At 39.7% G+C, this 23,805-nt stretch overlaps 1 protein-coding gene across 2 annotated transcripts in view; it reads right to left on the reverse strand.

Moving 5' to 3' along the window:
* The window catches only part of IGSF11 (immunoglobulin superfamily member 11), a 196,756-nt gene that overhangs the window by 56,936 nt on the left and 116,015 nt on the right, over positions 1-23,805 (reverse strand). The window contains exon 2 of one of the 2 annotated variants that reach the window (XM_020985853.2): positions 3,634-3,736. The exons of the other annotated variant lie outside the window; for it this stretch is intronic. The gene's annotated coding sequence lies outside the window, so the exon portion shown is untranslated. The remainder of the gene's footprint in view (positions 1-3,633; positions 3,737-23,805) is intronic. 2 annotated transcript variants of the gene reach the window in all.

The following is a 23,805-nucleotide window of genomic DNA, read 5'->3' on the forward strand; positions in this document are numbered from 1 at the left end:
TCTTATCCTTACTTCTATCTGACAGTGAAGACTTGAGTTAAGATGATCATGATGTGTATAGAGAGAAGGCTACAAAAGTAAGAAATGTTGGGGAGGTAGAGTCTCAGCATTATCCTTACTTCTATCTGACAGTGAAGACTTGAGTTAAGATGATCATGATGTGTATAGAGAGAAGGATACAAAAGTAAGAAATGTTGGGGAGGTAGAGTCTCAGCAGAGAAGTGAAGTCTAGATACAGTAAACAAGCATCATCTGCACAGAGATGCTAGTTGAACTCATAAAAGCAGATGAGCTCACTTAAGAAAATGCATAAAGAGACAGAGCTTTCATTGTCACACAGGAAATGGGACATGGATGACGATCTTGCAAAAAAGTCTAAGAAGAAAGCTTGTCAGAGAAGTAGCAGGAAAACCATAACAGAACAAATTCACACATTTGTCCCAATGTAGAAAAATCCAATTCCTAGTCTTCTACAGGGGCCAATAAGGGAAGGGAGGCAGATTTCCAAGATCTTCCTTTTTATTGTGTACTAATCTAAATACCTACCCTGCCAGTCAACAGCCATATCAGCCAGTACTCTTAGTATTTCACAAATCTCACTCTCACTTCGCATACTCCAAATGCCTTCTCCCTGAGAAGGTCCTTACCCCGGTACTTCCAATCTTCCCTCTCTCATGATCAAGTCACAGCTGAGGTTTAATAAAGGCTCATTCATCTCAGTGCAAAGGATAAAATTTGCAAAGCATATATCTAAAGTGATGTTAAGACAGTGCAAAAGATTATCAAAAATCAAATCTGCCTCTGCCTGAAATAGAGAGAGCCAAGATTTCTAACCATAGCCTGTGAGTAGGAAGCCGACTTCATATTTACTGACTGTGCTAAACTAATCCAGCCCTTTCTTGGTCTGGGAAAAGGGTTCTAGCTGCATCTGTCAGCAAAGTAGGTCAAATGGGCAGCAAAAAAAAAAAAAAGGAAAAGCCAGAAAAAAAATGCTGGCAATAGCTCATGGATTGGATCCTTTACCAAGAATGGCATAGATTGGATCGGTCATATGGCATTTTCTTCATACACTCACATCAGGTAGCACAAGGCACTGCCGAAGAGTAAGTAATTGACAAATATTTAATTATCTGATTTCTAATATCACAAAGTCCTAACACTACTGGTAATTTCATCCAATAAAAAGTATATCATTTTGTCCTAATCCCCTCCATACAAAGCCCCTACAGAATGACCTATTATCTGAAAGCACTGAAATCTTGGTAGGACAGCCAGCATATACCCAACTGTCAGATGTGTTTGCCTTGCCGCTAGATGGGCTTACACTAAATGGCTGGAAACATCACAAAGGATAATTAGTGAGCATTTCTCAGGGCCCCAGGCCTCGTCACACAGAAGTGCTCAAGTGGAAATGTTAAAATTTTGTACAGTGAGTTGTTTCGGGTTTGGAATGGCGGTAAGACCCCTAGGGTACACTGTGCTCTGATTGGCTGGTGAACACAAACAAGAGGGATCAATCGGCTAAATCTCCACAGCTCAGCTGAAAAGTATTTAAAACAATTATGTAATGTCAAGTTCAGATTCCTTTGGTGAAAAGGGAATACCAGAATAGAGTTGTATGGGACACAGCACAAAGAAAGAGTTCTGGTGACACAAGAGAGTTACTTCATAATAAATCACTTTTTACCCAGCCTTACATTAAAGATATTTGCTTTTTAAGCAAGCCTGTTAAAAAAAAAAGTCAATTTCCGACACAACTTTCATTCCTTTTTTTCCATACTTACTATACACAGCAATGTTGATTTGGAGGGCAATGAACTTTGAAGAAATGTTGTGGCAGTAAATGTCTGAGGCAAATGTGTAGCTACCAGGCCAATATTCTCTCTAAGGTCCGGGGACACAAAGAACCAATCCAGAAGTCCCAGGTGTCTGGCCATGAATGTAGCTCCCAGTCTCCTCTCAGGTTTTGTTAATTTAATAAAGTGTTACAAGGGGCCCCTTGAGGCACCATGAGGAGCCCCTAAAGTACTGCATTTACAGTTATATGAACTTTGGATAAGCCCTGTAAACTTATATAATAGTTCCAAAGATCACCGTGATTCAAGCCTGCTGTGCATTCGTTTCTCTATGGCTCTGGGAAAGGAGAAAATGGAAGCGGCAATGGAAAAGAAATCTTTCTCGACCTTTCTCAGTGTCTGACAATACTGAACAACTAACTCCCTCCTTCTGGAACCTCTCTCTCCTCCCTGGGTTTTTGTGGCACTGATCTATTATGGCTCTGCTATCTATCTATCTGACAGCAAAATGAGGCAAAAGTTTAATACATTTATCAAGGCTACAAGTGAGAAAATAGAATTTCCAATATGCCTCCCTCCCATACTACATTTCCCCTCATCACTAAAGGAGCCTTTGCAATTTTCTGAAGGCTCCCCTACTGACTCTCAGGACTTCTACCTCATCCCCTGCATCCTTGCCCTATCTCTCCCCTTGGCTGTCCAGCTCTCGTTCAGGTCTTGTCTTCCCCCAGTGGAGTATGCTTGTTCAAGAACAAGTAAAACCTGTCCTTCACTGCTTGGATCTGTGTTCTCACTGCTTAGCGGAGTGCCCCTAACCCTTAAGAAATGCTTTATCTCTTTATTTAAAGAGAGGAAGATGGGAGAGGCAACATGGAATTAAAGTATAAACAGAGAAGATCCTTGCAGGAGAAAACACATTTGTGAGGGGTATTAAATGATCAATCCACAAAATATCTGAAGGAAGGGAAAATAACAAATGTCAGACCACTATTCACACACACACACCCACACACACACACACACCACACCAGTGAACAAGAGAATATTAACAACTACTTACTTACATGCCTACATTCCCGTCTATACACAGTTTTTATGAGAATAACACATACACATGTTGATGGTATCCTCAAAGAGAGTATAGTAGGGACCAGGAAGTCTTTTGCAAGCAATGTTCCATAGACCATGTCTTTACCATCACCCACATGAATGGGAGAAGAAAAGAACTATGTAAAGATAGCATGTCAGGAAACAGACCTAGTATATTCAGCACAATGATCAAAATCTGGAAGAGACCATAGAGATTATGTAGTCCAGCTCTAAGTAGCACAAGGGGTAGAGTGATTCAAATCCAGCCTCTGATATTTACTAGCTGTGTGGTCTTGGTCAAGTCTTTTATCCTCTGTGTGCCTCAGTTTCCTCAATTATAAAATGAGGATAATAATAGTACCTTCCTCCCAGGGTTGCTGTGAGGATCAAATGAGATAATATTTAATAAAGTGCTTAGCACAGCGCCTGGCACATAGTAGGCATTTAATAAATGCTTGTTTTCTTCCCCTTCATTTTATTTCTTTCCTCTCTCTGTATGACATGAGAGATTGATAAGCAAGTGAGCTAGAATTTTAACCTAGTTCTTACACCAAATCTAGTGACTTTTCCACCAAATCACAAAGCCTGTTGTGATTTTTTTAAAAGAAAGTTCTAACCACATTTACTTTGTACAATACTTGTAACCTTTTTTTAATTACCCAATGTGTCATGTTTTAAACGTATAATTTACTTTGCTTAATGTAAAAAAAATCCATCTTTTGGCATGTGCTTTACTATAAATACATACGGATTGGTGCAGCAGCAAAAAGCCAACGGGCTAAATTTTTCAGCAGGAAAAAAATGTGTCACGGAAGGCAGGAAATGGTACAAATGAACCGTGAGGGAGACACCTGAAGAAGGATGAAGAAACAATACATTGTGAAGAGACTGAAACGGAGCTCAAAATGAAAGAGATAGATGATAGTGTAGGAGGAACCGGCAAATAAAAATGAGGGGAGATTTGGGGAGATGCAAAAGGAGAGAAGAAGGGACAGTATTGTTGACAACATCTGATCCACCGATTAATGTATTTCTAAGCAGATTAACCAAATCCCAACTGTTCTATGTCAGGTCCTTCCACTAAGCTTCTCCTCCCTCATATCAGCAAATAAAAAATAAATACAATTTATAAACACACACATGAAACCGATAAAAGAAAAAAAACACCCACACAATACAGAATTAATTTCCTGGGCTGACTGTTCACCCAAATATGCTTATTATTCTCTTCCAATCTGTGCCTATATTCTAGTCATTAAATGTAAAAGGGGGAAAGAAGGAAACTCGATCCTCCATGTAATTTTTCTTAAACCTAGCATCAAGCTTTCCTCCCCTCAGCAGCATGCATTAGGTTATGGAAGATCATATATCAGCATGAGGGTGAGGGGCGTAAAAAAGAGCTGGCGGGGGAAGGGTAGTTATTTCTGTCCCAGATGCAGAACTTTTTCAACCTTGTTATGCTTTTCTTATCATAACCTTCTCCAGAGCAACACAGACAATGCAGTGTCCAGGACAGAGAAGAAGGAATCAAAAGCACACGCACACACGTGCGCGCACTCACTCTCTCTCTCTCTCTCTCTCTCTCTCTCTCTCTCTCTCTCTCTCTACTTTTTTACTTTAAACGTGCCATGACTTTACTAGTGTGGGTCTTCCTTCTACTTATACAGACTATTGTCTCTTTGTCTCTGTCTCTTTTTCTGTCTCCCTTTCTATTTCCTTCTCTCTCTCTCTCTCTCTCTTTCTCTCTCTCTCTCTCCCCTTATCTCTTTCTTCCTTTCCTCCTATCTCTCTCTCCTCTGTCTCTCTTTCTCTCTCTCACTCACTCTCACACCCTCTAACACTCACACTCACTCTCTTACATATATACCCTCTCTCAAACACACAAACTCTCACCCCTACCACCTCCAACCTCTCTCTCTCTCTCTCTCTCTCTCTCTCTCTCTCTCTCTCTCTCTCTCTCTCTCTCTCTCTCTCTCTCTCTCTCACACACACACACACACACACACACACACACACACACACACACACACATACTTTCTTATGTTTGCTGAGCCATGGAGAGGACTAGGTTTAGAGGAAAGACCCTAGGTCTGAATTCTGGCCCTACAGCGGGCAATAAATCCCCACTGTGAGCTTCACTTTCTTCATCTGTAAAATGAAAAGGTTGGATTAGATCATCTCTAAGGTCTCTTCCAGATCTAGAACCTACGATCTTGTCCACATGTCCAGATTTTACCAAAAATCTGCAACAAACGTGTAACACTTACATTTATGATATAGGGTTTTTTGGGTTTTTTTAACATACAATTCCTTGGATTTTCAGTTGATTATAAACAAAGCATTGAAAGATATCGATAACATATGATTTATTAAATCAATTTTTGCTTTTGCTTTGTCTGAGATCACTATTGCTACCCCTGCTTTTTTTTACTTCAGCTGAGGCATAATACATTCTGCTGCAGCGTTTTACCTTTACTCTGTGTGTATCCCTCTGCTTCAAATGCGTTTCTTGTAAACAACATATTGTAGGATTATTAAGAGTTCTTAATCCACTCTGCTATCCTTTTCCGTTTTATGGGAGAGTTCATTCCATTCACATTCATAATTATAATTATTATCTCCATCCCATTCACCCCCTCCCCCATTTATGCTTTTTTCTCTCCTTTCTTCCTTTCCCTCATCAGTAGAGTTTTGCTTTCAACTACCACCTCCCTCAGTCTGCCCTCCCTTCTATTAGCCCCCTCCCTTTTCTTTTCCCTTTACCCTTTCTACTTGCTATAAGATAAGTTAGATTTCTATACCTAACTAATTATGTTATTCCCTTTTTGAACCAAATCTGATGAGAGTAAGATTCAAATATTCATCTCCCTCCCTTCTTTCTCTCTACTGTATTTGGTTATTGTGCCTTTTCATGTGATGTAATTTATCCTTGTCTGCCTCCTCTTTTCTTCTTCTCCCAGTACAATCCCTTTTTACCACTTAGATTTTTTACCCATATCAGTCAGCTTAAGCCCATGTTCTCTGTCTAAGTATACCCCCTTTTAAATGTCATAATGACATTACAGTTCTTAGGAGTTAAAAGTGTCATCTTCCCTTGTAGGGAGGTAAACAGTTTGCCCTTAATGATAATAATAATAATAATAATAATAATAATAATAATATAATAATAATAATAATAATATGTTGTTATTTTTTTTCCTGTTTACCTTTTTATGCCTCTCTTGAGTCTTGTATTTGAAGGTCAAATTTTATGTTATGCTCTACTCTTTTCATCAGGAAGGTTTGGAAGTCCCCTATTTTGTTGAATATCCATCTCCTCCCCTGAAAGATTATGCTCAGTTTCACTGGGTAGTTGATCCTTGGTTGTAATCCAAGCTCCTTTGCCTTACAGAATATTGTATTCCACACCCTCTGATCTTTTAATGTAGAAGCTGTAAGGTCCTGCGTAATCCTAACTGTGGTTCCATGATATTTAAATTGTTTCTTTCTGGCTGCTTGCAGTATTTTCTCTTTGATCTGGTAATTTTGGAATTTGGCTGCAATATTCCTCGGCATTTTCAATTTGGGATCTCTTTCAGGAGGTGATCAGTGGATCCATTCAATGACTAATTTACCCTCTGGTTCCAGGACCTCAGGACAGTTTTCTTTGATGATTTCCTAAAGGATGCTGTCCATGTTCTTTTTTTCATCATGGTTTTCAGTTAGACCAATAATTTTTAAATTGTCTCTCTTAGGTCTGTTTCCCAGGGCAATTGTTTTACCAATGAGGTATTTTATGTTTTCTTGTATCTTTTCATTCTTTTGTTTCTGTCTGACTGATTCTTGCTCTCTCACAGAGTCATTAGCTTCCACTTGCCCCATTCTAATTTCTAAGGAGTTGTTTACTTCTATTAGATTTTGTACCTCCTTTTCCATTTGGCCCATTTTACTTTTTAAGGAGTCCTCTTCAGTGAGTTTTTGTACCTCCTTTTCCATTTGGCCAATTCTACTTCTTAAGGATTTGTTTTCTACAGTTAATTTTTGTTGTTCCTTTTCCAAGCTATTGACTCTCTCTTGCATACCTCTCATTTCTTTTCCCAATTTTTCTTCTATCTCTCTTATTTGGCTTTTTAAATCTTTCTTGAGCTCTTCCAAGAAGGCTTTTTGGGCTTGAGATCAGTTCATATTTCTCTCTGAAGTTTCAGATGTGGATATATTAACAAAGTTGTCCTCTTTGAATTTGTGCCTTGATCTTCCTTTTCCCCAAAGTATGAATTTATGGTCATTTTCCATTTCTGCTTTTCGTTTATGGTGTTTGCTATTTCCTGACTTTTAAAAAAATGTTGACTTCTCCTGCCAGAGCAAAGGGGGCACTTACCGAAGGTTCTTTTCCTGCTCACTAGGGCCTTGCACTTGAATGTTTGGCTCCTGGTGGCCTAGGCCTTGCACAAGGGATGCTTCGATGCTGGTGGATTTCTGTCAGCCTGGAATTTTGCCTTCTGGACTTGTGCTTCCCACAATTGTGTTGAGGCACCAGGTGATCTTGCTGCTGGAGAATGCCTACACCTGTGGTGTTTTTCCAAGCTGGTGTCTACCAGTTCCCCTTCCTCTATTAAGGCTCTGGTGGGGTGGTCCTGGTGTTGGCATTTGCCTGCTCCACCAACCTGAGTCTCAGGATCTCCCCCTGGTATGCTGAGATTTCCCCAAGCTTGCTGGCATGCCTCCAGTCCTGTACTGCTTCCCCTCTCCCACAGCAAGAGGGGCCTTTCCCCCAAGCTTCCTGAAGTACAAGACTGCTGTGCCCTGTCTTTTTGCAGGCTCAGGGTTTTTCCTGGGGCCATATTTTCTGGGCTTTCAGAGGTTAATTAGGGAGGGTGAGAGCCACTTACTTCTTACTCCACCATCTTGGCTCCCGGAAGTAGAACAGGTTTTTTGGGGTTTTTTACTATTTAAAAAAAAAACACATGTATTTGAACAATTTAGAGATGAGCAGTAGGCCAACCAGAATTAATTCACTGCCTCAAAAGTTCAGAGAATTAGTTGGATTTAAGGAAGTCATAAGACTTCTATGGGATCTTAAAAGGTCATCTTCTATATCATCCTATCAACAAGCAAAACCACATTCATATAATTTCAGACAGCAAAGAATGTATTCTGCCATTAAAGACCACTGCCCCAAAGAGAAACTGCAAAGCAATTTAAACTACTGCCGCAACAGATGAATTCAACAGCTGAACAAGTAATTAATTAGCAAGACACTGCAATATGCCAGGTGCTGGAGATACAAAAAACATCACACCTACCCTCAATAAATTTGCAATCTAATAAAAGGAATGACAAGTTTGATTCTGGTAAGCAAACATTCACTAAGTGCCTGCTGTATGCAAGGTACTGTGTTATGCATTCCCTCAAGACTCTTACCATCTACTAGAAAAGATATGACATGTACACAAATAAATACAAAAGCAGAACATAGTAGAGATCTAAAGGCAAGATCCAGACAAAGTGCTATCATAAAGGAAAGTTGGGGGAAAGCAGGGAAGGCTTCAGAGAAGAGGTAACACACCTACAGAATGCATTCCGAGCAGGGGGTATGGTATGAGGAGGCTATGGCTTATCACCAACAGAGAACTGCATAAAAGAAATGGTGTAAAGGCCTTCTCAGAGATTTATAAGTATAGAAGGAAATCTATCAGGCATACACAGAGAACAAGGGATAACTGAGGGTAGGTTGTGTTTTGTTCAACTGGGATCCATGCAATGTCAAGAGATCTAGAGAAGGATCCTCCCCCACACCAGCTGGACCCCTTGCTTAGGATTTATGGAAGGACATAACTGCAAGAATTGCACAAGATGGGAAGCTAGAGATGAGTTAGATTCTGTCCTGTTAGAAAGAATATCCACACTGGAGAGATCGGAGATTCATCAAAGCTTCAGGCTGAAATATTAATTGTGGAAGGGAAGAGGCTGGAAGACATCCTATGAATCAATTAGGATTCAAACGGTTTAGTGTTAAGAGCAATGGATTTTAGGACCTAGAGGAACTAAGTCAGAATCTCAGCTTGACAGCATATTATCTTTAAGACCAGAGTCAATCAGTCAGTAAACCAGCATTTGTTTAAGCACCTGACACGTTCCAGATTCTACTAAGAACTGGGAATAGGATAGGAATAAAGGCCACAAAAGAAAAAAAAGGTCCCTGCTCACAAGGAGCTCATGGTCTAACAGAAGAGACAACAAGCAAACAACTATGTACAAACAAGATACAGACTGAAAAAATTGGAGATAATCAGCAGAGGGAAGGTGCCAGTATTAAGTGGGATTAGAAAAGGCTCTTGGGTTCGGCTTTCTCAATTAAGGAAAAATTGATTTCTAAGGTCACTTCCAACCCTACATCCTATCACTTTTTATGACCTATGATGGGAGGTAGGTGCCATTGTTATCCCCATTTTATATATGAGAAAATTGAGGCTGGTTTGCCCAGGGTCACCAGAAGGATTTGAACTCAGATCTTTCTGACTCCAAGTCCAGAACTCTTACCCATCATGCCACTTACCTTCCTCTTCCAAGTGCGTATGGTGGACAGATCCAAAGTTGGGGATTACCATGGAACCAACAATTAATATTGAAAGGGGAAAAAAAGGAATAAGGATAAAAGAAAGACTAACACTGAAAGAGCTTCTCATAATTCAATTCAATGCAACATGCCCCACTATGTGCCAGGTTATGTTCTAGGTGCTGGGATATAAAGACCAAAACTAAACAATTTCTGCCCTCAAGGAGTTTACATTTTATCATATCTACATATACAGATAATTAACTATAAGAAATATATAAATAAATAAATACAAGATTATTTCAGAGGAGAGAGCATTAACAACTGGAGAATATCAGGGAAGGTCTTTCATGGGAAGTGGTCCTTCCTAACCAGAGCCTCAAAAGCAGCAAGGGCCCTCCTATTTCTAATTTAGTTTTATCCACTTCATAAAATTATAGAATTTTTAAAGCTAGAAGGAACATTAGAGATTATAATCCATTCCCCTCATATTAAAAAAGAGGAAACTTGAGGCACAGAGTGGCAAACTGACTTGCCCAAAGTCACAAAGATAAGTGGTGAGCTGGGATTTGAAACCCAGGTTCTCTGACTCCAAAACTCATGTCATTATCATATACCATTCATACATCTAGAGCTGGAAGGGCCCTCTGAGGTCATCTAGTTCAACCCCTTGATTTTTGATACAAAGAAACTGAGACTCAAAGCTTACCCAAAGTCACAGGGTAATTAGCATCAGAGACCAGATTTAGACCCAAATCCTTTGACTTCAGGGCCAGTGCTTTCTCCATTGTACCACACTGCCTGCATCCCTTAACCTCCCTGTGTCTTTCATTGTCAGTAACCTGAATGTCTTTAGCAACAGAATATGAGCTCCCTATGAGTAAGGGCTGTTTGATTCTTTGTGCTTATGTCCCCAGTCTAACACGTGCCAGGCACAAAGGAGGCACTTAGTACTTGTAGATTGATTGGTTGGTCTTTGTTGCTTCTTCTGTTAAAAACACAAGGTATCCATTTCTATAAATTGAGGTACAGAAGAGGAGATGTTGGACAGTCAGGTAGAATACCCAAGAGGTGAAACAGGTAAAAATACCTTTAATCACTGAAAACATGGCCAACGGCTAGGGGACAGAAAGGAGAGGAGAAAGGGAACTGCAGCATCCAGGCTCCTGACGTTTTCCCCAGAGAGTCTCTCCTTTCTTTCTCTTCCTCCCTACCTCAATCTCAATTATAAAAATAAGAGTGTTGGGCTATATAATATATAGAGGTTTCTTCCAGTTCTAACACCTCTGACCCTATGAAAAAAGGCACTAACATGTAAGAGTCTAGTACTCAGAAACCTAGAACCAATTCCCCTCAATGAATAACAGCCTGTTCTGACCTACTTAGGTTCATGACAATAGATTTTCTGAGTTATACTGGGCATTTTCCTTAATTAGAAAAGCAGGGAGAAACTGAACTTTAGAGATAATTCACAGAGACTTACTAGCGAGGTTGCTGCTAGAGGTGCCTTCAAAGTGGAAACAACTCAACTCTTCCAGAAAATGTCAAGCTTTTGAAGCCAAAGAAAATCCATCAGAAAGCCAGCCTCGTTTGCCTGTGCCTATAACAATTTCTGCTATCAAGAAAGCTCAGAATGATGGAACTCTTGAGCTCAGGAGTTCTGAGCTAAGTGGGCTAAGTCAATTGGGTATACCAAACTAAAGCAGCATTAATATCATAAGCCCCAAGGAATAGGAGACTACTAGGGTACCTAAGGGGGCAAATCAGTTCAGGTAGGAAAACAGAGCAGAACAAATCTCCTATGCTGACCAAAGTAGGGACTGGGCCTATGAGTAGCCCCTTTAGCTCTAGCCTGGGCAAGGTACTGAAACCCAGTCTTAAAAAAAAATAAATGGGGAGCCAAGGATAGGAAAATTAGTGAACTGAGCATTGGATGTGGAGTCAGAAAACTCTGATGTGAATTCTGACAGTGTCAGTTGTTACTCACGGGACCGTCTCCAAGTTACTTCCTCTCTCTAAGCGTTGACAAAATCATAGGGTTTGACTAGGTCCCTTTCAGCTCTGAATTCTATTATCCTGGGCTCCTGTCCCCTAAAATTAGCCAGTTACCCTCTTCTTCATTATCAGGAGAAATAGCCGTATCTGCATTTCAGATAACTTGTGCCATTTCCAAGCTTCCAAAGTAAGGGGTATATATTGCCCCAGTGAAGACACTGGGCAAGTTAGACTATGGTCTTTTCGGATACTTAAACTTCCAGAGGCAACAGGGAGATCCCTTTTCCTCAACGGAAAGACATCGGTACACATTACCCCCCCACACACACTCCACCCTGGATCCAATGTATGAGGAGATACCAAGTCTAACACTGGAGAAAAGCACACACAATCCCAGTTAACACACAATAGTATTTTAGAACTCACAGATTATAAATTTCTTCACAGTGGGGGCAACTTCATTTGTTGAACCTCTGCAATCCACTGACTGGCTTGAGTCCAGCACATGCTGCTCTCCTTCTCCCTTTCCCTGGTGTAACAAAGGGCTAGAGCTGTTCCCCAAACGCCGCACGTGATGGAGCCTCAAGGGGAAGACTGGAGAGTAGTACAGACATCTCAGTAAGATGAACTTAGAATTACAGAGTCAGCAGAAGGTAAGCTTTTCTTTACAGCAGAGTTTGTCTGATGTACTTTCATATAACAGATGCTTAATGAGTGATTTTAAGTTGCATTGAATCCTGCTGTCTCTACTGGACAACAAAGGGTCAGGGTAAGGAGAGGCCAAGTGGATGAGCAAGGGTAGGTGAAACTTTCCTCGTGTCTTGGAGACAGTGACATCAGCTGAGTGCCAAGCCAGCAGGAGCCTGGTCCTGCAGCCCTGCCTGGCTTCCTTACCCCGGCTTGAGTTTTCCAACTCTTGTTTCAGTACAGAATTTATCAATCTGGTAAGATGGGGGGAGATGGGGGAACATGTATCTTATCCTCAGTGGGGTGTAGATGGATATTTTCTTTGGCATCAGCAACACTGGCCTAGGGAAACTGAAGACACTCTATGTAGCTCCCAGCACTGTTGCTGTTTTTCTAAAATAGTTCAATTGCTCCCTATGTGTGCTGCCTGACAGCCTGGGGGGTAGCAGCACTGGTATTCAGTAGCTTTCCTCCTTCCCTTTTTCTTCCCACTCCCTCCACCAATAAAAGGGCCAAGTACAGCCACACAGTCCTCACTATGGAGTATGTACACTCCTCACCCTCTAAAGTTCGGTACCCCTTTAATTTTGCAACTACTTTACTGGAATCCTCCTTACTTGCTTTCCTCTGATTTGGCACCACCCTGCTAGCTGGAGGCAATGACAGTAGTGGTTATCAGGATCAACTTCTTTACACACACACACACACACACACACACACACACACACACACACACACACTGATCTCTGTGCTTTCAGGACTGGATTAAGTCCAAAGCATACCGCTATCCTATTCCCTTCTCCCATCCCCATGCCTGCCCCTATGCCTGGTCCCAGTCCAAATCCTCAGGGAGGAGCTACAGATACAAGAAGAAGGCATCAGTGAATGGCTTTAGAGAAGGGACTCAACCTTTTTTGTGTCATGGACCCCTCTGGCAGTAGGATGCAACCTACAGACCCCTTCTCAGAACAGTGTTTTTAAATGCATAAAATACAATATATAGTATTAAAAAGGAAAACAATTACATTGAAATACAATGATAAAATTTTTTTAATGAAGTTCATAGACCCCAGGTTAAGAATCTCTGCTTTGGAGTGATGTCTGGCCCATACCCAACACTCACCTGACTAGGTGAGGAAGAAGCTAGCTAAGTTCAGTTCACTGCACTAGAAATAAGAGGGGAAAAGTAATCAACATAATATGATGAACCTACTAAAGGGAAAGTGTCCCTAATTGGAAAAGAGAATTTCAAAGGAGACCACTTCTAGAAAGAGGGGGAAAAAGTGAAGTCTGAGCTGAAGTTTAGTGAAAAAGAAGAGATACCACCAATGATAATGTGTATGTTTTACTGTGTATTGGGGGGATTCGGGTAGTTTTTTTTTTAAGTAAAGATGAATAGATGTTATGTGAAAATAGGCATAGCATAAACCTTTTTTGCCTGTTTCCTCATCATTAGGAGAAGTTCTACTGGATGACCTGAGAGATCCCTTTCTAAATCAATAAGGAACAGTTAGTTCTTGGAGCCGTCTCCAATTTCAAAATTTACTGACAGAAATACACTATTATTATTTACTTCTCTCATAGGTCAAGGTGGTCAAGAGGACCAAGGACCTGCATTTCAGACCAGGTTCTGATGCATACAAGTTTCATGACCCTGGGCAAAGTTGCTAAATCTAAGTCTCAGTTCTTTTATCTGTAAACTGGAGACAGTAATTCAGTTCTTAACTTCACACAATTACTGTGAGGGAAACACTTCGTAAATCTTAAAAGTGCTACATAAATGTAAGCCATCACCTATGATTCTGGGCTGGTATTCAACTGACTGGCTCACTGAGCCTCTGGTGAGGATTCTAACACAAAGAGAAAGCAAGAGGAAGATAATGATCCAAAGGGCCTAGAAAATCCATAAACTGGATAATCAGCTTCTGAATAATTAAATTATAATTATAGTCACTCTATAAACATAACAATGATGAACATTCTTTAGGCTTTGGGAATTTTCCTGAGAAGCATGAATCTGATAGAAGCAACTGAACTCTTAAATGTCCCATAAAGGCCAAGTGCAGGAGATAAGCAACTAAGTAAAATTAAATAGAATTTTTTTTTAATTTTTTCCCCCTCTGCCCTCAAATCAGGAATTGCACATGTAATAATTGGGCTCTTTATCTTTCTGCTTTCCCTGAGGGCATGACAGCATGGTCCTTGAACTATCAGCCCCAAAGCCCTACCATCTGAGCAGGCTTTATAATAAAATGGTTGAGAGAAGGTTGAAAAAGAGGCTCAGGGAACAGTAGTGGTGATGGAAAGAAAAGTGACCCACCTTCCAGCCCAACCCCCAATGGCAAAGAAAAGCTCTGAAGGGAATACATTCAGCAAGCAGACCACCAAAAAAACAAAAAAGAAAAAGCAAGTAAGCAACTAAATTAATTATTCAATTCACTATCCAAAATACTGCAAACAAATATTTGCAAATCTAACCTGATCTTCAAGCCTTTACCAGTTTTCATTTATAATTGTTGGGGGGGGGGGCCTTGGGATAAAGGTTGCTGATGTATGGTACTCCCTATTCATGAGTATCAATTACCTTCCTTGCTTTCAGAAAACCAACCCAGTGACCAAAAGGCATGTGCTCTCAAGGCTCTCTCTGTCTGCTTTCATTAACTGGGGACAAATCAATTTGCTACTAAAAACACTTATTTGGGATGTTTCTCCAAGCCACCTCCAGGTCTGAACAACTTTCCCTGACTTAACAAGGACTCAAGAAAGGTCTTGGCAATTTAAGGACCCCAGGACTGAACTTGGTCACAACAGTCTTACTCTTATTTTTCCTCCTTCTATTAGCTTCCTGATGCACGACCCAATATGTTCTTAAATAAACAGTGCTGAACCTCAGGGGATGATTATTTTGGGTGCAAATTATTCAGTCCTTTTCCTTCTTCCCCCTTCCAATCTGTTCCCTATCTCATTTCATTGCTCATTTACACATTCACCAAAAGGGAAAGGAGAAAATGAAAGAAATGTCAGTAAATTTTGTATCTTGTTTGCAAATCCAGTAGAAGAAAGAAGCAAGAAGGGGTTAGAATTATAAGGGAGAAATTACATTAAGCAATTATTTGCAGATTTCACTTACCCATACCATCCATCTTAGTGCTAGGGTTTTGAAGATAAAAAGCAATCATAATGATATGGTCTTGCGCTTAAGAAGTTGTGGAGCATGACATGACATGAACATAAATAAATCTAAGGTACATGATAATGTGGGTAAAGAAGAAATCCAGCATAGCAATCTAGGAAAATCTGAGGCAGAAGAGAATATTTTTAGCTGGGGGGATGGCAAGAGGCATAAGAATGAAGGAAGGTTTCATGAAGGTCATACTTAAGCTTAGACTTTAAGCAAGATAAACATTAGCAGCAGGAGGATAAGAAATAAATTTCAGTTACATACAGAGATGGCCTGTGCAAATGTAGTAAGATGGAAGATGTCCTGCTGAGTTTGAAAAACAGGAAGTAGTTCATTTCGGCTGGATGTGAGGCTGGAAAGGAATCACACTGTAGACACCCTTAAATGCCAGGCTGGAGACATTTTGTTTTATTTTAGAGGCAATCAGAAGTCACAGGAAAGCTCATGGGCAGAGTACTTTTTCTCTTTTCCATTCTCCATCCTCACTAGTGTAATACAACCTCATAGTGACATATATATTCACCAAACTGAACAACTAAACTCTGTCATTAATGTTACAGCACCTGTTCACTTGTTGTGTTGACAAGTACTTTCAAACTGAACTTTGCCACATGAAGAAGTTTAGCTCTTGCAACAAAAACAGTCTGGGGGCCTTCTGGGGCATGCTGACTGCCTATAGATTTGCTTCCACTTAAAGAAAACCTGATTACACTATGTGAAAAAAAATCCACACTTGCCAAATGTAAGGTAAGGCAGTGATTACTTCAAAGATAAGTGGTCATTCCTTATTTTACAACAGGGTTTCAACACATGGTTCCTTTAAATAACTACCTCCCCATACCATTTAAAATCTGTTGACTTACAGAAGTCAAATTTATACTCAATCTTTCAAGACCATAATTCTTATGGCAAACAATATGTGTAAAATACAGCTCAAATGTTATCTCCTTCAGGACATCCTCTCTGAATCAACCCGTTAGAAATGATTTTTCCCTCCACAGAACTCTCACAATACTTTGTACATCTTTTGGCCAGTGGAAAGAGTTCTAGAGCTACATTCAAATCCTGCCCCAGACACTTACTGGCTATAGGACATGGACAAATCTCTTAATCTCTCAGAGCCCTAGTTTCCTCATCTATAAAATGGAGATTATATTTGCACTGACTACCTGGCATGGCTGTTGAGAAGGAAGTGTCATGTAAACTTCAAAGCACTAAATAAAAGTGAGTTATTATTATTATGTACTTGATACATACTCCATTTTACACTACAGCTACCCAGGCCTGTGTGAAAGCATGTATAGATTCTTATTTATCTTCATGTAACCCAGTACCTAGTGCAGTGATATGTCCTGAACTTGCATTAAATAAATGTTTGTTTAATTAAAGATGGATTTTGTACTTGCTTCCTGGATAATAAACATTTATTAAGCACATACTGTGCACCAAGCATCATGTTAAGAAGAGTGGATATGCACGCAGCATAAATATAAATACCATTCAAGTTCAAGGATCTGTGATTTCATCACTGTGGATATTCTCTCCCTTGTGTAGATCACAACCCCACTACAACTTAGAGAATAGTCTCCAGAGTAGCTATGACCAAAACAAAAATTCTTTTTAATCGTTATTCTGTAGCCAACCCATGGATAGGTGTCTCTTGTCTTGGACAACAGATGGAAAGCTCAACAGTAGGACCAACTCAAAGCCCTTCCAGCTTGGTAGGGCCTGTCATGATTTGTGATTCATTGACATGGCCTTTGAAAAACCACGTGAGCATCTCTATGCCACAAAAAGACATAGGTAAAAGTAGAAATATTGACAGATTTAGAGGTAGGTCCTCTACTTGAGTTTTCACATTAGTTCAAATCCTAACTCTGACTCATGCTACCCGTGTGATATTGGGCGAGTTACTCTCTCTGGTGCTCAGTTTCCTCATTTGTAAAATAAAAGGGTTAAGGGGCAGCTAGGTGGCACACTGGATAGAGCTCTGGCCTTGAAGTCAGGAGGACATGAGTTCAAATCCAGTCTCAGATACATGACACTTACTAGCTGTGTGACCCTGGGCAAGTCACTTAACCCCAATTGCCTCACCAAAAAGCAAAAAAAAAAAAAAAGAGTTAGTCTAGATCAGGGGTGGGGAACATTTGGCCTCAAGGCCACATGTGGTCCTCTAGGTCCTCAAGTGCAGCCTTCTGACTGAATCCAAACTTCACAGAACAAATTCCCTTTATAAAAGGATTTGTTCTATAAAGCTTGGACTCAGTCAAAGGGCCACAGCCAAGGCTACACATGGCCTTGAGGACAAAGGTTCCGCACCCCTGCACTAGATGATCTCTAAGGTCATTAAACAGCTCTAATGCTAGAATGCTATGGTTTGATGACTTTAGTGAAATACATTACACGAAAACATGTCTAAAGAGAGCTTTTTTGGATGTCTGCTCGTTCCCACAAAACTTGGGCCCAGAGAAACGATCTTTCTATCTTAGGCAAGGGTGCATGAACACGTAGCACAGAAATACTTTAGAGGCAGGCATTTTAAAAGGAGCCTTGAAGAAGCCAGGGAAGAAAAGGAAACAAAGGGGCAGGAAACAGACGCTGAACTCAGGGATTTCCTTTTTGCCATGGTTGCTAATCGCTAAGGTGTTCCTCTTCCCCATGCCTGCTGGACACCAAACTTCGCAACTGAATGAAGTCTTTTCCTCTTGACTATTAGCTTAAAAAGTGTCTACTCTCATCAGAAGCCTTCTTTTTGTAAATACCAGGTGTAAATACTATTTGCACACTCCTGTGGCAAAGAGCAGTGAACAAGAAATCAAGCACCTTTCTGGGTTGGTCATTGTGGGGCAAGAAATTAATCTGGTATGTTCTGCTCAACCAGAGTGGGCAACAGGCTGATAGCAATGGTGAGACTGACTGAACTTCAATCAATTGATCAAAAAAACATTTATTAAGTACATACTATATGTAAGGCACTGGGAATACAAATATCAAGATAAAACAATCCCTTCTTTCCAGGAGCTTACACTCTGATGATTTATAACGTTCTAATCCTGGTGGGATTGGGAGGTGGTTTGGTTTTGGGACCAACGGTGCTGAGAATATTTGCTGTTCATTTACTGTACTTATTTACTGCTACAGAGTAATGTTCCTGTCTTTTGTCTCTCTTTGTTCCCCCAGCATTTAGCCCAGTACCAGGCATATAGTAGTAGTTGCTTACTAAATGATTACTGACTGATATTAAATAGCAGCCAGCCCCAGGAAAGAAATCCTGAGGGAATCTGAACTCAGAGCATTAATTCAAGTACAAATGAACTCAAAACTAGGTTCTGGGACCTAGTTATTACAAATTTATGTCATTCTTGACATGAATGATTCCATTTTGAATTTGCAATGAATATGCATATGCCAAGCACTTGTTCAGCATAACTTACACAGGCAGTCTATGAAAACATATAGACACGCTGTTTGTATGAGTTATGGTAACCATGTGTTGTTTGTGCTGATCAATAAACTTAGCCAGTTTGATATAATTTATCTGTTGAATACACGATGGTAACCTTGAGGTCATGATGACAATGTAGGAATATACTGGCACAAACAAAGTTCTTCCAATGACTGGACAATAATTACATCAGTCAAAAGCTGAATGGATATATCCACTATAAAATCAGGCCAGACTGAGTCAAAGTCACCAATCCTGATCGCAACTAACTATTTGGGTACCACAGTACAGACTGAGGACTTACACCTGATGCATCTCAGGAAGCCTAGAGGGGACTGACTACTGCCTCACAGATTAGGCAGATGGAAGCCAGACTTCAGACATTACCGCTCACAGTCCAGACCTCGCTCGCTGGCCATTTACTACTCTCTACCTTGTATTATAGTCATCTACTTATCTCTGGGAAGGGCAAGTGTACATTTATCAGAAAACTTACAAGAAGCTCAGTAGCCAATTTAAACACAAATTTATGACCATGTCTATCTACATCAGCTTTGACAAGATTTTGTATATAACACTATGTCTAACTTACTGCTAAAGCAAACATCTTATTGAATGAGACTGAGATGTTGCTGTGGTGATTCAGAATGGGGAAATCACGACTAGGGAAATCACTACTAAATAGTATCAAAAGCACATAATATTGGGAAAGCTAGTTAATTACAAGTAGAAAACATATATTATGGGTAATGAAGCCACCAGATGTGTAACTAGAGGATGGACTACTTTGGCTGTTGTAGATATTAGGAAATACAATTAAACCTCAGTTATCCTAAAAAAAAATTAACAAACAAAAAAACACCACACTACCATGCTTCCTTCCTCAAGCAACCTGGAACATTTCCTCAACAGGCAGTAAATCATCATCATCATCATCATCATCGTCATCATCTCAACCGATAACAAATCAGCAGCCACTGGAGCATTTAGCAACAAGGAAAACAGCAGAGAAGGCCCAAGACCAGAAAATTACTTGTGCTACTTTGTGGCTGGTCAGTTCACTGACTACAGGAAAAGGAGAATTCAGACTGGTGGACAATGCCTATAAATGGTCAGTCTTTCCCCTGTGAAAGACAGGAGGTGCAAGGAAAGTCACAGAGACAGAAGAGATAAGAATGAAATGAGACAATAAGACAAAAAGAAGTAGAGGGGAAAGAGTGAGGGAGATTAGAAGTAACCGAGATTAGAAGTGATGACAGGGGAGCAGACAAAAGGCATTCTCTGACAGTAGAGAAGACAGTCAGTGACAAATGAGACAAAGAACAGAACAGCCCTGCTGGGAGAAGATACAAACTGCCATCTGAACCAAAGATTAGGGAGCTTCGTGTGTGTGTGTGTGTGTGTGTGTGTGTGTGTGTGTGTGTGTGTGTGTGTGTTTGTATGTATGGGGAGAGAGGTAGGATCGCGATGCATGATAGGGGGTATCAAACAACTACATCTACCTCAAAAGTACCTGAAGGTACAAATGGGCAAAACTAAAATTACTCTACCTATAGACTTCAGCCATTTGGGGAGGACCACAGTCATACTATAACAAGCTAAGTCATAATAGTGTAGAAGGCTTTAGTACAAGCCTCCATAACTGAATACACAAAGGACAAAACAAAGCAACTGCTGCACCACAGAAGTTATCCTACATGCTGCTTTCTAAACTTCTGATGAAAGAACAACAGCAAAAGTGTAAGAAAATCATGCTAATATTGAAAGAGAAAACAGACATCTATAGATGATTTAAAAAGAGCAAGTACAGGAGAAGGTGAACCTGTGGTTCATTTACCATGACATCAAAACTTATAACAGTCACTTGTTCAAATTCTTTGAAGGCTGTAAATCACCTAAATCTATTTAGCAGCACTGTCATTTATGATTGCTTAATTAAGGCATCAAGAACAAGTTTTGTATGCATGACTTTCAGTTTAAAAAACAAAAGATTTGGGAGACCTCTGGCTCAATGCTAACTGGAAAAGCAAAAAGGTTGTTTATTTTCATAAGTAAAGGCAATTTATTGGGCAATGTATAGTTTTGAAATGATGGCCTTGGCATTTCAAAAAAAATCACATGGCATGAGATGGCTATACTGTAATGGAAAAGGTTTTTAAAAAAGCTCATGATGCTCCACAAAAGTCCTATTCCAATACCTATTGATATGAAGATGAACCCTGGGTTCTAGAAAGCCAGTAGAGCACAGGTTCCATAATGCTAGAAAAACTTCCAATATGACCCTGAAAACAAGACAGTCTATTTTTCCAAGGTCCAGCTGAACTAATCATGGAGAGCACATCCCCTGTAGGCTAGCCACTTATTGATGGAACATTTTTGGCCATGGAAACCCATGAAATAGAAAAAAAAAATGCATGACCCTCTGTTCTGTGCTGCCCTCTTCTGTTTCTGCAATGATGGTGGCAAAGTAAACTAAGATTCATACAGTTTTTAGGTCATCAACAAATTTCAATTTGACTGTTAGTGTTATAAATATGAGCTCCTTGTTCAATGACCAACAAGTGGTCAAACTACTAGAGGGGATGAATAACATCAATCTGTAGAAGAAAGGAAGCAGCTGTAGCTAAATGGCAGACAGCTCGCAATCTCTTCAGGGAGAAGCAAAGAAAAGACTTAGTGGAATGTGTTCTATCATATGTCTTAAAAGCTACACGAAATTGGGCTCTCTGGTCATCATATACTAAAGTTCTAATGATAAGCAGTGTAAAAAGTCCATCATGAAAATAGTTGTGGCTTATGCGCCAATCTGGTATAAGCAAAGTGGTAAAGAAATCCTATGAAGAATTTGATAAGACCCTCCAAATAAAATTTGATAACTTTGTGATAATTGTCCCTGCACAGATAGATCATCAATTTGTCAGCGCTAAGAACAAAATTTATAATAAGAATAAAAAATAGTAATCAGAAAAAAATAGTTTGTAATTAAGAATATTTAACCCTGAATTACTTAAGCTATTAAAAAATCAAAAATGGAAAACAGACACAGAAATAATTTCAGTATTGACTAAAATAATTTCAACCAGAAGTCAAGCCAGTCTCCCCTAGCTCTGATAGATGAGTTTTTGCTTTATCTTTTCCTGGATGTCTCTCTACACATAACACCCTCCCTCCCCTTTCCAAATCCCATTTATGTGTTGTCTTTTCCCATTAGAATACAAACTCTCTGAGGCAAGGAACTGTCTTTCTTGCTTGTGGCATGTAGTAAGCATTTAATAAATGCTTTGCCTAGCTAACTATTTCAATTAGTTGTTAAAACAGGAAGCCAAAAGATCCCAAAAAGCATTTTAGTCAGCAAACATCTGACTTACTTGCCAAATAGGGAGAGAGAAGCTGCCAAAAGGCAACACTTATTCCTGCTGGGTCAGGAATATAAATTCATCTGTAAAAATCTTACAAAGAAGGACGATGGACCCTTAAGAGCAGTATCACCTCATAAAGCAAAGGGGAAAAGTAGAGGTAAAGCCAGTCCAAAAAAAGTTTGGCAAGACAGCCAACTAAGCAAAACCACCTCAAAGGTAAATTAAAGATGAAAACAGAAAGAGAACTATACACAAAAAAAATGGAAAAGATCTGCAAAAATTATTATAACAAACTATTTTGCCATCAAGGACAGGAGAACAAGCACAGTTAGATCCTAACATCACAATCCTTGAGGTGCTCACAGATTTATAGATACTAAAGAAAACAGCAACTAAACTGGCTCAAGTTTATATAGAAGAAATCTGTATTCAAAGTGATACGTCATGAGGGCACTAAAGGATTTTACAATTTACAAAGTAAATACTAAAAGTACAGAAAAAATCTTGGACCATATTGACCCTAAAAAGAGGTGACTGAGAAAACTATCAACCTATGTATCTACTTTTCCATCTAAGCAACATTTTCATGAGGGTAATAGACACACCAATTGATAACATCCTCAATGAGAGGATACATTAGGGAATAAGCAAGCTTTCACAAATAATACGTAAAAACAGACCACATTGTTACCAGCTCCCATAAAATTCCATTGTGATAATTGTTATAATTAATTACAAAAAACCATTAAATCCTGTAGGAAAAAATGCCATATAAGAAGTTATCTCCCATCTTTATGTCAAGATAATTAAAGATTCCTTAGAAGATTTCACAACATAAACAACCCTGTTCAATGACTCGCCGGTAAAAAGCATCAGGCAAGGCGTCAAACAGGGAGAGGTATGTGCTCGCCAGGAGTATTCACCACTATGATGGAGGAGCTTCAATACAGAGTCCATACTGATGGATTCTCCTTGGATGGTGAAGTCCTTCAGATGCTTCTTTCGGTGAATGATTTTGTGTTGACTGCATCAAGTTCCAAGACATTGTGGAGTAATCTCCTGTAAGAGATCTGTAATCACTAAAAGGAGTTTGACCTGGACATCAATACAGAAAAGACCAAAAGGATTTTTAAAAATGCCTTAACGCCCAGATTTCAGAATGTATCAAAATTAAGGGTTCTTAACTTGGAGTCCATTAATGTGTGGTTTTTAAAAAAATATTTTGTTCACTGTATTCAAACATAACTGGTTTCCTTTGTAATCCACTGTACTTTGGAGGCAGTGGTATTCCAAATATATAGCAATGAGACCTGGAACACCACTGCCTCCAAAGAAATACAGAATGAGCATTACACTGAGAGAAATGGAAAGGCACATGGTTGGAGGTGAGTAGGCTGCAACATACAACCAAGAATGAACCCTTAAGAATAGCAGTAAAGGATGTGATCAAAAAACTATATGACAGAAAAAGAAGATTGGGGGGGGGACACGTGGTTAGATGATCAAGGAATGAGAGGTAAACAGCGGTGCTCCATAGGTACCACTGTCAATGTTGTGAGAAATCAAGGAAGGCCTCCACACTTTGGGCGAACTAATGCTAACTTTTTTAAGGACATTGACAAGAGTCATAAAAGATGGGCAGACATGCCTGGGTTTCAACTTCCATTATTAGAGGAAACATCTGAATTAAAATTACAGGCCATTTGAGTTTCTGAAAT

Source organism: Phascolarctos cinereus, unplaced genomic scaffold, assembly GCF_003287225.1.
Source record: "Phascolarctos cinereus isolate Bilbo 61053 unplaced genomic scaffold, phaCin_HiC Scaffold_726;HRSCAF=1367, whole genome shotgun sequence".
NCBI lineage: Eukaryota > Metazoa > Chordata > Mammalia > Diprotodontia > Phascolarctidae > Phascolarctos > Phascolarctos cinereus.